Genomic DNA, 17,082 nt, shown 5'->3' on the forward strand with positions numbered 1-17,082 from the left:
TCCTCTAATTATTTAGCTAAGGGCAACCCATTCCACCCTCATGGTTGCACTATTTTCCCGGGCGGTCATCCAAAGAACAGGTCCTTACGGAGAGGCACTCGAGAAACCGTTCGAGCCCCCTTAAAGGCCACAAGTAGAACATCATAATAAGAAGAGGGGAAAACAGCGTATCATAGATAATCTCATCATGTTCATTGATTATAGTTGAGAAATAGCATAAAGCTAAACAATAATAATCCAACCCAAATAGGTAAACAAGGACATGGATAACAAAGCTAGTACATCCTTAGGCATACATGTGTAATGTGGGAGGTGAATTAAATAATGAATAGGACAGAGATAGGTCAAGGGACACTTGCCTCCACCAACCGACTGCTGCTCAGGGGCTTCTCCTGCGAGTTTCTCGGGCTCTTCAACCAGATCGTTCTCTATACGGTTGCAAACATACATACATCCATCCATTGAAATTAGGAAACCAACAGTACACCATACAAGAGAACAAGTAGATTAAACATGCATAGCATATGACATGCGACATTGCATTTACCTTGGTTAGAAAGAAATGAGGAAAGGTCTCGCAGGGGTTAAAGCTTATGCTTGAGGCGCACTACGAATAGACGAATAACTAAATGTTACGTGCTCTAGTTCTACTTAGCTCCAATAATAAGGATTAGCTACATGCACTAATGGAAATGTGACCACTTTTAGTAGATTAACGTTAAATGAGATAGACAATTAGCTATACAAATTAACTAACGTAACCAATTTCTAAATTGAGATTCTTATCTTATTAACATGAACAATGTGATTAGCACGCATAAAATATAAAAAAAGGGGGGGGGGGGGTAGACGGGCACGTCTGGGGGTAGACGAAGGCACGACGGGGCGTGCCAAGGCACTGCGCACTACACGAGCACGCGTGCAAGGCCGCACGCATGCGCCGCGAACTAGCCGTGCGCACGTCGGGGCCGCGCGCTGGCCGAGCTCAAGGCCGCGCGCCACAAGCACACTGGGCCGAGCTCGAGGCCGCGCTGGGGCCGTCACGACGCGAGCAAGGCACGCCGGGGCGGGCGGGCGAGCACGGAGCACAGGCGGGGCGGGCGCGGCGCGGGGCCGGGGCGGCGCAGTCGGGGGCGGGACGAGGGCCGCCGGGGCCGGGGCGGCACGGCCGGGGCCGAGGCGGGCGCGGGCGCGGTGGGGCCGGGCCGAGGCGGGGGCGGGCTCGCCGGGGACGGGCGCGGCGGGGGCGGCCGAGCCGGGGCGGGGCGGGGGCGGCTCGCCGAGGGGGCGGCGCGAGGGCGATGCGGGGGCGGCGCGAGGGCGGGGGCGGGCTCGCCGGGGCGGCCGGGCGCGGGGCGGAGGCGGACCCGCCGGGGCGGCGCGAGGGCGGCGCGGGGTGGCTCGCCGGGGCCGAGCGAGGTCGGGGCGGGGCGGGTCGCCTGGGCGGCCGAGCGGCTCGCCGGGGAGCCGGGCGGGCGGGTCGCCAAGGCGGGGGCGGGGCCGGGCGCGGGGCGGCTCGCCGGGGAGCGGCGCCGGCGGGCGTGGAAGGGGGAGGGAGGGGAGGGGGCCTCACCATGGCGAGGGAGGGCGGCGCCGCGGCGGCGGCGGTGGTTAGGGTAGGGGAGACGGAGAGAGAATGACGGGCGGGGCCCGCGGGGAGGGTAATTTTTGGGGGGGGAGGGGGGGAGGGGAGGGGCGGCTGGGCCGCTTTGGGCCCACAGGGGCGCGTGCGGGGGGGCGGCTGGGCCGGCCGGGGCGGCCCATGGCGGGGGAGGGAAAGGGGAGAGGGTGGGGCGCGGTTGGGCCGGCCGGCTGGGCCGGGCGCGAGGGGGAGGGGGCGGCTGGGCCAAAAGTGGGGAAGGAGGGGGAGGGGAGAGAGGAAAGGATTTTCCTTTTTTTGTAAAATCTATTTTTCCTAGATGAATGCATTTATATTTTTAAACAATCAAAAAGTATGCATGGTTCGGCATGGTGCATCACACCAAAATAGAGTATTTTAGGGTTTTGCTTTACATGGGATCTCAAGCCGAATCCCGCTATACTTTGGAAAAAGATCAAGGTTTAGCGAGGAGAAAAGGGAAAAGGAAAGGGTAACGCCTGAATTTGGTGAGGGAAAAGAAGAAAAAATTCTACCCCCAAATTCAGGGCGTTACAAACCTATCCCCCTTAAAAGAATCTCGCCCTCGAGATTCAGGGTTGGCTAGCAAAGAGCTCTGGGTATTTAGCCATCAGATCATCTTCACGCTCCCAGGTTGCTTCTTCCTCAGAGTGATGGTTCCATCTGACCTTGCACATTCTGATGGTCTTCCTTCGGGTGACTCTGTCTGCAATCTCAAGGATTTGCGCTAGTTTCTCTGTGTAGGTCAAGTCTTCTTGGACCTCCAGACCTTCCACTGGCAACCGCTCTTCTGGCACACGCAAGCACTTCTTCAACTGAGACACATGAAAGACATCATGCACAGCAGACAAATTCTCTGGCAGACTGAGCTGATAGGCCACTTCTCCACGCCTGGCGAGAATTTGATACGGACCGATGTAGCGGGGTGCTAGCTTGCCTTTGACTCTGAACCTTCTGACTCCTCTGATCGGTGACACTTTCAGATAGACGAAGTCTCCGACTTCAAAACTCAGCTCTCTTCTTCTTGTGTCTGCATAACTTCGCTGCCTTGATTGCGCTGTCTTTAGATTTTCTCGGACCATCCTTATGTTCTCTTCAGCTTCAAGCAAAATGTCTGGCCCAAACACCTGCTTTTCTCCAGGCTGATCCCATTGCAACGGAGTCCTACAACTCCTTCCATAGAGCGCCTGAAATGGTGACATCTTCAAACTGGCCTCGTAACTGTTGTTATAGGAAAACTCTGCATAAGGCAATCGCTTGTCCCATCCGGACTGATCTTGCAACGCACAGGCTCTCAACATATCTTCAAGAATTTGATTGGTCCTTTCAGTCTGACCATCTGTCTGCGGTTGATAAGATGAACTGAAATTCAGATGTGTGCCCAAGGCTTCATGCAACTGCTTCCAGAAATGAGAGGTGAACTGCGTTCCTCGGTCTGACACTATCTTCTTTGGCACACCATGAAGACAAACGATCCGAGACATATACAGCTCTGCCAATACTGCGCTGCTGTAGTTGGTCTTGACAGGTATGAAGTGGGTTGACACTGTCAAGCGGTCCACTACTACCCAAATGGAATCATAGCCGGCTCGAGTGCGAGGCAATCCGACTATGAAATCCATACCGATTTCATCCCATTTCCACTGAGGGATTTGCAACGGTTGCAACAATCCAGCTGGTCTCTGGTGCTCTGCCTTGATCCTTCGAAAACTATCACACATAGCCACATGCTCTGCGATTTCCCTCTTCATTCCGTACCACCAGAATTTCTTCTTCAGGTCTTGATACATCTTCTCACTGCTAGGGTGAATCGAATAGGCTGTCTCATGAGCTTCCTTAAGGATCAACTCCCGAATAGACTAGACATTGGGAACGCACAAGCAGTCTTTGAACCATATCACACCTTCAGCATCTTCCCGAAAATCTTTGCCTCTGCCATTTAGAATCAGTCGTCGGATCTCACTGATCTTCTCATCGTTCTTCTGCGCTTCTTTGATTTCCCGCTCCAGGTTAGGTTCCAACTCAACTGTGACTCCTCGCGTGTTGTTCAGAAATCCGAGACTCAACCTGTCAAACTCCTTGGCCAACTCATAAGGCATCGGACGAGCGACCATCAGATTGATCTGACTCTTCCTGCTCAAAGCATCTGCCACTACGTTCGCTTTGCTTGGATGGTAGTGAATCTCCAACTCATAGTCTTTGATCAACTCTAACCATCTTCGCTGCCTCATATTCAACTCTGACTGAGTGAATATGTACTTCAGACTCTTGTGGTCTGTGTAAACATCACATTTCTGTCCATACAGATAATGCATCCATGTCTTCAGTGCATGAACCACTGCTGCCAACTCTAGATCATGGATTGGGTAATTCTTCTCATGAACTTTCAGTTGTCGGGACGAGTAAGCCACAACTCTTCCCTCTTGCATAAACACACATCCCAAACCAGTGTAACAAGCATCACAATACACCGAGAAGGGCTTGTGCACATCAGGCAAGACTAGGACAGGCGTTGTTGTCAACTTCTCTTTCAGCGCTTCGAAGGCCTCCTGGCATTTTTGGGTCCAATTGAACTCAACCTTGTTGCCTAGCAACGTTGTCATTGGTTTTGCAATCTTCGAAAACCCTTCAATGAATCGCCGATAATATCCGGCCATACCAATGAAACTCTTGATTCCTCGAGCATCTGTTGGCGCTTTCTAGTTCAAAATGTCTGCCACTTTCTTCGGATCCACAACCAATCCTTCTTTGTTGATTATGTGACCCAAGAACAGGACTTCACTGATCCAGAACTCGCACTTGCTCAACTTGGCATACAACTGGTGCTCTCGCAATCTCTGCAATACCATCCTCAAATGATCTGCATGCTCTTCTTCGCTTTGAGAATAAACCAGAATGTCATCGATGAATACCACCACAAACTTATCGAGATAATCCATGAATACAATGTTCATCAGATTCATGAAGAAGGCTGGCGCATTGGTCAAACCAAAAGACATCACAGTGAACTCATACAAACCATACTTGGTAATGAATGCCGTCATCGGAATGTCCGAAGGTCGGATCCTGAGCTGATGGTAACCTGACCTCAGGTCAATCTTGGAGAACACACTGGCTCCTCTCAACTGGTCGAACAGATCTTCTATTCTGGGCAAGGGGTACTTGTTCTTGATCGTGACTTCATTCAGAGCTCGATAATCGATACACATCCTTTTGGTGCCATCTTTCTTCTCCACAAATAGGACAGGGGCGGCCCAAGGCGAGGTGCTTGGCCGAATGTAACCTTTCTCTGACAGCTCATCAATCTGCTTCTTAAGTTCAACCAACTCTGGTCCAGATATTCTGTAAGCTCTCTTAAAGATGGGGGCGGTTTCAGGAAGAAGCTCTATGGCAAACTCAACTTTCCGCTCTGGTGGCATACCCGGTAAGTCCTTTGGAAACACATCTGGAAACTCAGACACAATCTTGATCCTCTCAATTGAGTATGCTTCACTTCTGTCAGGCCGGTCAGCGAAGCGGCGAAGTGACGGCGGTCACTTCGGCTTTGCTGGGGGGCGCGCGTCAGGATAAAGGTGTCAGGCCACCTTTGCGTTAAATGCTCCTGCGATTTGGTCGGTTGGTGCGGCGACTTAGTCAGGGTTGCTTTTTAGCGAAGGCAGGGCCTCGGGCGAGCCGGAAATATGTACGCCGTCGGAGGGGGGCCTCGGGCGAGACGGAAATCCTCCGGGGCCGGCTGCCCTTGTCCGAGGCTAGGCTCGGGCGAGGCGTGATCGAGTCGCTCGAATGGACTGATCCCTGACTTAATCGCACCCATCAGGCCTTAGCAGCTTTATGCTGATGGGGGTTACCAGCTGAGAATTAGGAGTCTTGAGGGTACCCCTAATTATGGTCCCCGACAGTAGCCCCCGAGCCTCGAAGGGAGTGTTAGCACTCGCTTGGAGGCTTTCGTCGCACTTTTTTGCAAGGGGACCAGCCTTTCTCGGTTGCATTTTGTTCCGGTGGGTGCGCGCGAGTGCACCCGCCGGGTGTAGCCCCCGAGGCCTCGGAGGAGTGGTTTCACTCCTTCGAGGTCTTAATGCCTCGCGTAATGCTTCGGCTGGTCTGGTTGTTCCCTCATGCGAACTGGCCGTAGCCCGGGTGTACGGTCGGGGCCCAAGTTCTCGGGCTGGTATGTTGACGCTGTCAACGGTTCGGCCGGAGCCGGGTTTGCGAGAGCAGCCCCCGAGCCTCTGCACAGGGCGAGAGGGCGATTAGGGACAGACTCGGCTTTTTTACATACGCCCCTGCGTTGCCTTTCCGCAAGGAGGAGGGGGGAAAGCGCCATGTTGCCCTCGATGGGCGCCGAACATGGTGTCTCCGGTGAGCTGCAAGCGGGTAATCCGAGTGGACGTCCATGCCCCGTTCGTTAGGGGTCGGCTAGGGGCCCAGAGGCACGCCCAAAAGTACCTGCGGGTGATCTGCCGGACCCGGTCCCCTGGCGACGGGGTCCGAGGGCTCGATGCCTCCCTCTGATGGGATTCCGTTACAAGATCGCTCCCGCTGGTCTCGGAAATGTCCTAGGGTACCTCGGGAGCGCAGCCCGAGCCTTGGTTATGTATCGAACGTACCCATGGTCATCCCTCGCTCGGCGTCTGAGGCGGCTGTGAACCCTTCGGGGGCCAGCCTTCGAACCCCTGATCAGTAATGGGCGCGGAGCCCGAGTAGCCTAAGGCGGCCGTGGAACCCTTCGGGGGGCCGGCCTTCGAACCTCTGACCAGTAGTGGGTGTAGGGCCCACGTGATCTGAGGCGGCTGTTGAACCCTTCGGGGGGCCAGCCTTCGAACCTCTGATCAGTAAGGAGGCTCGGAGCCTGGTTCCTTCACGGGGAAGGATCCTTTTCGGGGTATCCCCCTTTCCCGGTCCCTGTTGCAAGAGATAGAGAAAGAGGAAAAAAGGAAAAGGATACGAAATCGAACGACGCGGCGTACCTTTTTTGGCGCGGTTATTACGGCGAAGGCGAAGCGTCGCCCGCTGCTCCTGCCAGAAGCGCCGCCTGTCCCGCCGCGGAGTTAATGCAACGGGGCGAGTGGTTGGTGGGGCGGCCGTTGCGCATGCGCGAGCCGTTCGAGGGACGGATCATGGGCGCGTTGTCTTCACGCCGTGAGAGGGGGTTCTCCTGCTGCCCCCGGATGGGACGTGAGCTTGGCTGACGACGTGACCGCTGCTCCCGCCCGCCTGCCACCGTCATTACAGCCGGCCCACTTTTGGCCGCATTGACCGCCGCGCCAGGCTGGCGCTGTTGGGTCGTGCGCTGGGTCGCCTCGAGTCGTGGTATTGGTTCCGCAATCAAGGAGGCGCGGTGGTGGCGCAAGTGGCGGTGCAGTTGCTTTGCATGAAGCATCCGGCGCGCCGGTTGCGTGACGCGTGGGCCTGGGCCTCCATGCTGGGCGTGTCGGGAGTCGAAGAAGCGCGTCCACTTGGCGCGGTTTGCATGCCGCCTGCATGGCTACCCGCCTATTTCGCCCATTGGTCTGGGCAAAAGTGGAGGGTCACTTGTAACCGCTGGGCGGTCGTGTGCACCGCGCGCGGCGGTTTGGCTTCTTCTGCTCTGAGCCGGCTTGCATGACATGCGGGACCCGGCCCCCGTGCCGCAGGGGAGGGCCTTGGAGCGTGTTGGAGAAGACTCGGCCCGTGACGGCTGGGGGCGCAAGTAGGGAGAGTTGCCTTTAAAAGGAGGGTGACCCCCTTCGGAAGGCGACCATGTCTTCGCGCTCCCTTATGCATCGTGTCTTTCCACCTTCCAAGCCCCCGAATGGGGGATACCCGCCGTCTTTTCGCCTCATCGTTGGAGGAACGCAACTCCGTGGGAGTTGGTACCTTTCAGCCATCGTTCGGCTTCAAGGATTTTCATCAGCCAGCCCGGCTGTACCCCCCACCGGCGGTCACCCAAGACGGTGACCACCAGCTCCTGGGTGGGGAGAAGCAAGTCGGGCTGCGATCTTGGTCCCACCCTCAGCTTCAAGGATGTTCATCATCCTCGCTGGGGTGGAGGCCGGGCTGAGCCGGAGCCCTACCTCCCGCGCGGGTTCGTGGGTCACCCTCTCCTGCGGCGTTCGAGGGAGAGGGCGCTCACTGGCCCTGCGGGCGGCCCGGACTTCGACAACGCGGGGCTGGTCGACGGCGGGCGTTGCCACCCCCAGCGTGTCGAGCCCGTCGGCTTGGCTCCCGGTGGCCCCTCCTGCCGGAGGGCGGCTGCCGCGCCGTGTGCACGGGAGAACCGCCCAAGATTCCGCGCGCTGCTAGGGTGGCGTTCGTGTTCTGGGGTGGTCCTGCCTTTGCACCGGTATGGCGCCTCCACGCGGAGGCCGGTGCCCCACTCGTCTGGGAGGATTTGAGTGGGGATCTGCCGGAGGGCTGATGGCCCCTGCCGTCGATGCCGAGGCGGAGGCGGCTCGAGAAGTCCCCGTCGCCGATGGGATCACCGCCACCATCCGCGCTTCGGGCCTCCGGCTCTTTGTACTTGTCCTCGCCCCTCGAGCGTCGGCGTGGGCGAGGGCAAGACTGCAGCAGCTCCCACCCTGAGGCTTGCGCTGCTGCAGTTCGGCCACCCGGAGCGGGGGTCGTTGTCGTCGCAGTCAGAGCGGGCGGCAGCGAGCCGCTCGTCAGTCTTCTGTTGCTCCGCAGGCCCCCCCCCCATCGAGTGGGGTTGTTCGTACCTGTGGAGGGGGAACCGGAGTTCCGTTTGTAATGGCACTTTGAATGCCAGTGTTTTTGTCCATTATGGCTGTCGAGGTCTGAACATGTATGTAATTTTGGCACGGAGCCATGTTTTTTCCTCATTTTCGAGCACTAAGACTCGCCTGTTGATTATCTGAACCGCTTCACCAAGCATGAGTCGCCCCGTATCAAGGTGACGAGTGAGGTATCCGTATCCCGGAGGCGTAGGAGTCCCTCGGCTCGGTCGGCCTTGATGTCCGAGGCTCCTCTAGCTTAGTTAAAGGGACCCCTTGGCCGCTCTTCGACGAGCCGAGGCCAGGGGTAGCGATATCAGCATGAACAGAGGCGGAGTTGGCTCGAAAATGAAACCTGGTTGGCCGGAGTCTAGCCGGGTTGTCCGTTAGTGGGACCGACGCCGGAGTTGACCAGTCGAGGCTTCGGGTCGGGCTGGCGCCCTTGGAAGATGGTTGGCCGAGGCCCCAGGGGTGACCGGCCGAGCCGCCTGCTCGGGCCGGATTCCCGTAGAAGTCCCTGGCAGCGATTGCCCGGGTGTGGCGGTGACGTCGTCCTTCGGAGCGGAGATCCTCGGACCGCGTCGCCGTTCGAGGCTAGGTCGGACCTCGCTGAAGGTGTCGTCGATGCCGAGGGTGCTGCTGCCCCCTTCCAGCGCCAAGACCCGAGCCTGCATGATCAGAGTGTCTTGTAGCGTGTGCCTTCTGCGGCCGCCGAGGCCAGAACACACACCCTCGCTGTGTTGTAAAGCTGCGTCTCTTTCCCTCCTGTTTCGAGTATCTGGACTTTTTTGTCGGTAACAGGGATGTTTGTGCGAGCGAGAGTTGCTTCTCGCGGAAGGTGATGAGTGAGGTATCCGTATCCCGGAGGCGTGGGAGTCCCTCGGCTCGGTCGGCCTTGCCGCTTACGCGCACTTTCACCCGTCCATGAGGCTCTGTCACCGACTCAGTCGAGAAGGCTCGAAGGATCGCTTCGGCAGAAGAGCTTCCGAACGTGAAGACTTGTTCGGTCTGCGGACTCACTTTATCCGAACGCGAGTTACTTATCACAGAAGGTGATGAGTGAGGTATCCGTATCCCGGAGGCGTAGGAGTCCATCGGCTCGGTCAGCCTTGGCTGCTTACGTGTACTCCGTCGTTTTCAGGATCCACTTTTCGAAGTAGTCAAAAAGCACGAAAGATATTCTGGCAGAAGAGATCTTTTTCCGAGGAAAATTTCAACGCAGAGGGGGTTCCCCCCTTTTAGCCCCCGAGGGAGGGTCGGGCTTTGCCGAGGCGAGGCCGACCCTTCCTTGATGACTAAACTTTGCGTGGGTGCGAGGTATATGAACAACTTGAAAACATCTTAAGGGTAGAAGCGATGTAGCTGTTGGATGTTCCAAGCGTTGCCGTAGACCTCGCCTTGACTGTTGGCCAGCTTGTACGTTCCGGGCTTCAGAACTTTGGCGATGACGAATGGCCCCTCCCAGGGGGCGTGAGCTTGTGCCTTCCTCGGGCATCTTGTCGCAGCCGAAGTACCAGGTCGCCCACCTAGAGGTCTCAGGGCCGGACCCCTCGGGCATGGTAGCGTCGCAGGGACTGCTGGTACCACGTCGAGTGTAGTAAGGCCTTGTCCCGAGCCTCTTCCAGCTGGTCCGGCGAGTCTTCTCGGCTAGCTTGGTTGCTTTGATCGCTGTAGGCCCTCGTCCTCGGGGAGCCGCATTCCAGGTCTGTGGGCAAGACGGCCTCGGCCCCGTAGACTAGGAAGAACGGCGTGAAGCCCGTGGCTCGGCTCGGCGTCGTCCTCAGGCTCCAGACCACCGAGGGGAGTTCCTTCATCCATCGCTTGCCGAACTTGTTGAGGTTGTTGTAAATCCAAGGCTTGAGCCCTTGTAGAATCATGCCGTTGGCACGCTCTACTTGCCCATTCGACATGGGATGAGCCACGGCGGCCCAGTCCACCCTGATGTGGTGATCCTCGCAGAAGTCCAAGAACTTTCTGCCAGTGAACTGGGTGCCGTTGTCGGTGATGATGGAGTTCGGGACCCCGAAGCGATGGATGATGTCGGTGAAGAACGCCACCGCCTGCTCGGACCTAATGCTGTTCAGAGGTCGGACCTCGATCCACTTGGAGAATTTGTCGATGGCGACCAGCAGGTGCGTGTAGCCCCCGGGCGCCTTCTGCAAGGGGCCGACGAGGTCCAGACCCCACACGGCAAAGGGCCAGGTGATGGGTATCGTCTGCAGAGCCTGAGCGGGCAAGTGGGTCTGCTTCGCATAGAATTGACACCCTTCGCAGGTGCGGACAATTCTAGTGGCGTCAGCCACCGCCGTTGGCCAGTAGAAGCCTTGTCGGAAAGCATTCCCGACAAGGGCTCGAGGCGCTGCGTGATGGCCGCAAGCCCCCGAGTGTATCTCTTGTAGGAGTTCCTGACCCTCGGTGATGGAGATGCATCGCTGGAGGATGCCCGAGGGACTGCGGTGGTAGAGCTCCTTCTCATCGCCCAGCAAGACGAACGACTTGGCGCGTCGCGCCACCCGTCGAGCCTCGGCTCGGTCGAGGGGTAGCTCTCCTTGGTGGAGATATTGCAGGTACGGGGTCTGCCAGTTTCGATCAGGCGTGGCCCCGCTTCGCTCCTCCTCGATGCGCAGTGCCTCATCCTCGGAGGCCGAGGGTACCTCGGGCTGAACCGAGGGTGCCTCGGGCTGTGCCGAGGATACCTCAGACGGGGCCAAGGGTACCTCGGACTGGGCCGAGGGCGCCTCAGGCTCGTGCGTGTCGTCGATCTTGACGGAGGGTTGATGCAGATCCCGGGAGAAGACGTCTGGGGGAACCGTTGTTCGCCCCAAGGCTATTTTAGCCAGCTCGTCCGCAGTCTCGTTGTAGCACCGAGCGATGTGGTTAAGCTCGAGCCCGTGGAACTTGTCTTCCAGGCGCCGAACCTCATCGCAGTAGGCCTCCATCTTCGGGTCGTGGCAGTGGGAGTTTTTCATGACTTGGTCGATGACGAGCTGCGAGTCACCGCGGGCATCGAGGCACCGGACCCCTAGCTCGATGGCGATCCGCAACCCGCTGACCAGAGCCTCATACTCAGCCACATTGTTGGACGCCGGGAAATGGAGGCGTAGCACATAGCGTAGGTGTTTCCCGAGGGGCGAGATGAAGAGTAGGCCCGCGCCGGCTCCCGTCTTCATCAATGACCCGTCGAAAAACATGGTCCAGAGCTCCGGTTGGATCGGAGCCGTCGGTAGCTGGGTATCGACCCATTCGGCCACGAAGTCCGCCAAGACCTGGGACTTGATGGCCTTCCGAGGGGCGAACGAGATTGTCTCGCCCATGATTTCCACCACCCACTTTGCAATCCTGCCCGAGGCCTCTCGGCACTGGATGATCTCCCCCAGGGGGAAAGATGACACCACAGTCACCGGATGAGACTCGAAGTAGTGTCGCAACTTCCGCCGCGTCAGGATCACTGCATACAACAGCTTCTGAACTTGTGGGTAGCGGATCTTGGTTTCGGACAGTACCTCGCTGACGAAGTAAACTGGCCTCTGAACGGGCAATGCATGCCCCTCTTCTTGCCTCTTGACCACAATCGCGGCGCTAACCACCTGAGTGGTAGCGGTGACGTAGACCAAGAGGGCTTCTCCGTCAGCTGGAGGCACCAAGATAGGCGCCTTTGTGAGGAGCGCCTTCAAATTCCCGATAGCTTCCTCGGCCTCAGGGGTCCAAGTGAAGCACTCGGCCTTCCTTAAGAGGCGGTACAGAGGCAGACCTCTTTCGCCGAGGCGTGAGATGAAGCGGCTCAGAGCCGCGAGACATCCCATGACCCTCTGTACGCCTTTTAAGTCCTTGATGGGCCCCATGCTGGTGATGGCCGCGATCTTCTTCGGGTTGGCTTCGATGCCCCGCTCGAAGACGATGAACCCTAAGAGCATGCCTCGGGGCACCCCGAAGACACACTTCTCGGGATTGAGCTTGACGCCTTTCGCCTTGAGACATCGAAATGTCACTTCAAGGTCGGAAAGGAGGTCGGAAGCTTTCCTCGTCTTGACTACGATGTCATCGACGTAGGCCTCGACCGTGCGACCGATGTGCTCGCCGAACACATGGTTCATGCACCGCTGGTACGTCGCGCCCGCATTCCTCAAGCCGAACGGCATGGTGACATAGCAGTACATGCCGAAGGGCGTGATGAAAGAAGTCGCGAGCTGGTCGGACTCTTTCATCCTGATTTGATGATACCCTGAGTAGGCATCGAGGAAAGACAGGGTTTCACAGCCAGCGGTGGAATCCACGATTTGATCGATGCGAGGCAGAGGGTAGGGAACCTTCGGACATGCTTTGTTGAGACCAGTGTAGTCTACACACATCCGCCATTTCCCCCCTTTCTTTCTCACAAGCACAGGGTTGGCAAGCCATTCGGGATGGAATACCTCTTTGATGAACCCTGTCGCCATCAGCTTGTGGATCTCCTCGCCTATCGCTCTGCGCTTCTCCTCGTCGAATCGGCGTAGAGGCTGCTTGACCGGTCGGGCTCCGGCTCGAACATCCAGCGAGTGCTCGGCGACATCCCTCGGTATGCCGGGCATGTCCGAGGGACTCCACGCGAAGACGTCGGCGTTCGCGCGGAGGAAGTCGACGAGCACTGCTTCCTATTTGGGGTCGAGCCCGGAGCCGATCCGGATCTGCTTGGAGGCGTCGCCGCTGGGGTCGAGAGGGACGGCCTTGACCGTCTCCACTGGCTCGAAGTTGCCGGCATGACGCTTCACGTCTGGCACCTCTTTGGAGAGGCTTTCCAGGTCGGCGATGAGGGCCTCGGACTCGGCGAGGGCCTCGGCGTACTCCACACACTCCACGTCGCATTCGAACGCGTGTTTGTACGTGGGGCCAACGGTGATGACCCCGTTGGGGCCCGGCATCTTGAGCTTCAGGTAGGTGTAGTTGGGGACGGCCATGAACTTCGCGTAGCATGGCCTTCCCAGAACCGCGTGGTAGGTTCCTCGGAACCCGACCACCTCGAACGTCAGAGTCTCCCTTCGGAAGTTGGAGGGCGTTCCGAAGCAGACAGGAAGGTCGAACCGTCCGAGGGGCTGGACGCGCTTCCTGGGAATGATCCCGTGGAAGGGCGCAGCGCCTGCTCGGACGGAGGACAGGTCGACGCGCAGGAGCCCGAGGGTCTCGGCGTAGATGATGTTGAGGCTGCTGCCTCCGTCCATAAGGACCTTGGTGAGCCTGACGTCGCCAATGACGGGGTCGACGACGAGTGGGTATTTCCCCGGGCTCGGCACTTGGTCGGGGTGGTCGGCCTGGTCGAAGGTGATGGGCTTGTCGGACCAGTCTAGGTAGACTGGCGCCGCCACCTTCACCGAGCAGACCTCCCGGCGCTCTTGCTTGCGATGCCGAGCCGAGGCATTCGCCGCATGCCCACCGTAGATCATGAAGCAGTCGCGGACCTCGGGGAACTCTCCTGCTTGGTGATCTTCCTTCTTGTCGTCGTCGCGGGCCCTGCCACACCCTCCGCGGGTGGCCCGGCCCTGTGGAAGTGGCGCCGAAGCATGACGCACTCCTCAAGGGTGTGCTTGACGAGCCCCTGATGATAGGGGCACGGCTCCTTGAGCATCTTGTCGAAGAGGTTGGCACCTCCGGGGGGTTTCCGAGGGTTCTTGTACTCGGCGGCGACGACAAGGTCCGCGTCGGTGGCGTCGCGTTTCGCTTGCGACTTCTTCCTGCCTTTCTTCTTGGCGCCGCGCTGAGTAGACGCCTCAGGAGCATCTTCCGATGGGCGGCCCTGGGGCTGCTTGTCCTTCCGGAAGATAGTCTCGACCGCCTCCTGGCCGGAGGCGAACTTGGTGGCGATGTCCATCAGCTCGCTCGCCCTGGTGGGGGTCTTGCGACCCAACTTGCTCACCAGGTCGCGGCAGGTGGTGCTGGCGAGGAACGCGCCGATGACATCCGAGTCGGTGATGTTGGGCAGCTCGGTGCGCTGCTTCGAAAATCGTCGGATGTAGTCCCGGAGGGACTCTCCCGGCTGCTGTCGGCAGCTTCGGAGATCCCGGGAATTCTCGGGGCGCACGTACGTGCCCTGGAAATTGCCGGCGAAGGCTTGGACTAAGTCGTCCCAGTTGTAGATCTGCCCCGGAGGCAGGTGCTCCAACCAGGCGCGAGCGGTGTCGGAGGGGAACAGGGGGAGGTTGCGGATGATGAGGTTGTCGTCGTCCGTTGCACCCAGTTGGTAGGCCAGACGGTAGTCCGCGAGCCACAGTTCCGGTCTCGTCTCCCCCGAGTACTTTGCGATAGTAGTCGGGGGTCGGAACCGGGTCGGGAACGGTGCCCGTCGGATGGCCTGGATGAAGGCCTGCGGACCGGGTGGCTCGGGCGAGGGACTCCGATCCTCCCCACTGTCATAGTGTCCCCCACGCCTGGGGTGATAGCCTCGGCGCACCCTCTCGTCGAGGTGGGCCCGACGGTCGCGATGATGGTGCTCGTTGCCGAGGCGGCCCGGGGCTGCAGGCGCGGTGTTGCGCGTGCGCCCGGTGTAGACCGAGGCTTCCCGCATGAATCGGGAAGTCGCGGCATGAGGTTCCGAGGGGTATCCCTGCCTTTGGGAGGCAGAGCTCTCGGCCCGTCGGACCGCAGCGCCTTCCAGGAGATTTTTGAGCTCCCCCTGGATTCGCCGACCCTTGGTGGTTGATGGCTCCGGCATCGCGCAGAGAAGCATCGCTGCTGCAGCCAGGTTGTGACCGACCCCACTGGATGCGGGTGGTGGCTTGACCCTGACGTCATCGGCGACGCAGTGCTGGAAGCCCTGGGGCAGGTGACGTATTTCTCCGGCCGGGGGTTGGCCCGCCCATGCCTGCCCGACGTCCCGGCGGATCGGCTCAAGCGCTCCTGTTCCCTCATCGAGCCTGGCCTGCACCCCGCGGACTTGCTCGAGCTGTGGGTCGTGGCCCCCCGCCTGAACGGGGACCACAGCTAGCTCCCGTGGGATGTCAACGCGGGGCACCGACCTAGGGGGATCACCATCCTCCGGCATGCCGAGATGATTGCCTTCGGAGGGACCCCCTAGATCGACGTGGAAACATTCGCGGCTTGGGCCGCAGTCCTCGTCGTCGAGGCTGCGGCTACCGTCGGAACAATCGGAGAGGCAATAGTTACACGCGGTCATGAAGTCCCGCATGGCACTGGGGTTGCCAAGTCCAGAGAAATCCCAACAGATGTTGGGCCCGTCGTCTTCCTCGGACCCAGAGGGCCCGTAGGTCGAGACGTCCGTCAGCCGGTCCCAAGGCGACCACATGCGAAACCCCAGAGGGTTTGAACCCGCCTCTACGAGAGCGTCCGCCAAAGCGAGGTCGCTAGGCGGGTTGAGGCTGAATCCAAATGACGTAGGATGGGAATCGGCCGGTACCTTTTGGTCGACGAGTGGCGATGAAGTCACATCGAGGACTGACTGCACCGTCGTCTCAGGTACGAGGGCGACGCCCAGCAAGCTCTCCGCGAGCGCGCTGGCGTCGTCCGCTTGCTCGGGATTGGTGTATCGCGGGGAGACGGCGCTCGTCTTCGTCTCAGGCGCGAAGTCGATACCCGGTGCGCCCCTCGTTGGGGTGCCGGTGCTGTTGGCTTGCTCGACAGCCGACGAAGCGCTGCCTCCTGCTTGGCCTTGGCTGCCCCGCCTTCCCCTCCGTCGGCGGGGAAGAAAGCGGGACGAGCTCGGAGGTTGTTCTTCCACCATGCGGGGAAGACGTCGTCGATTCCGCCGCCGGCGGACGGGCTGTCGGCCGCCATTGTCGTTGTCGAACGGCGGTGGAAGGAGTATCATGTCGTAGCTGCCGTCGAGGGACATGAACTCAAGACTCCCGAAACGGAGCACCGTCCCGGGTTGGAGAGGTTGCTGGAGACTGCCCATCTGGAGCTTGACGGGAAGCTATTCGTCAACACGCAGCAGGCCCCTACCTGGCGCGCCAAATGTCGGCGTTCCGAGACCGGGGGGTCCCTTGGGCCGACGAGTGAGTGTCGCCGCGTGCCCCAGCCCAGATGGGTCGAGCGCGAGGGCGAGCGCGAAGGGGGGAGAAAGCGAGGCGGCCGGAGGCCGGCGTGAGAGAGGTGGGAATCCCGCGGCCTTCATGTTCGTCCCGCGCCCAGGTCGGGTGCGCTTGCAGTAGGGGGTTACAAGCGTCCACGCGGGAGAGGGAAGCGAGCGGCCCCTAAGAGAGCGCCTGTCTCGTCCTCGTCCCCGCGCGGCCAACCCTCTCTAAGAGGGCCCTGGTCCTTCCTTTTATAGGCGTAAGGAGAGGATCCAGGTGTACAATGGGGGGTGTAGCAGAGTGCTACGTGTCTAGCGGGGGAGAGCTAGCGCCCTAAGTACATGCCGATGTGGCAGTCGGAGAGATTTTGGCACCCAGCTGGTGTGATGTCGTGGCCGTCGGAGGAGCGACGGAGCCTGGTGGAGGGACAGCTGTCGGAGCGGTTGGGTCCTTGCTGATGTCCTCTTGCTTCCGTAAGGGGGCTGAGAGCCGCCGTCGTCACGAGGCATGCAGGGCGCCATCATCGCCTATCTGGCGGAGCTTAGCCAGATGGGACACCAGTCTTGTTCCCTGCGGCCCGAGTCAGCTCGGGGTAGGGTGATGATGGCGCCTCCTGTTGACGTGGCTGGCCTGTGCCCTAGGTTGGGCGATGTGGAGGCTCCTCCGAAGCCGAGGTCGAGTCTGTCTTCCATGGCCGAGGCCGAGTCCGAGCCCCTGGGTCGGGCGAGGCGGAGGTCGTCGGCAGAGGCCAGGG

This window comes from Zea mays, chromosome 10 (genome assembly GCF_902167145.1).
Source record: "Zea mays cultivar B73 chromosome 10, Zm-B73-REFERENCE-NAM-5.0, whole genome shotgun sequence".
Classification (NCBI taxonomy): Eukaryota; Viridiplantae; Streptophyta; class Magnoliopsida; order Poales; family Poaceae; genus Zea; species Zea mays.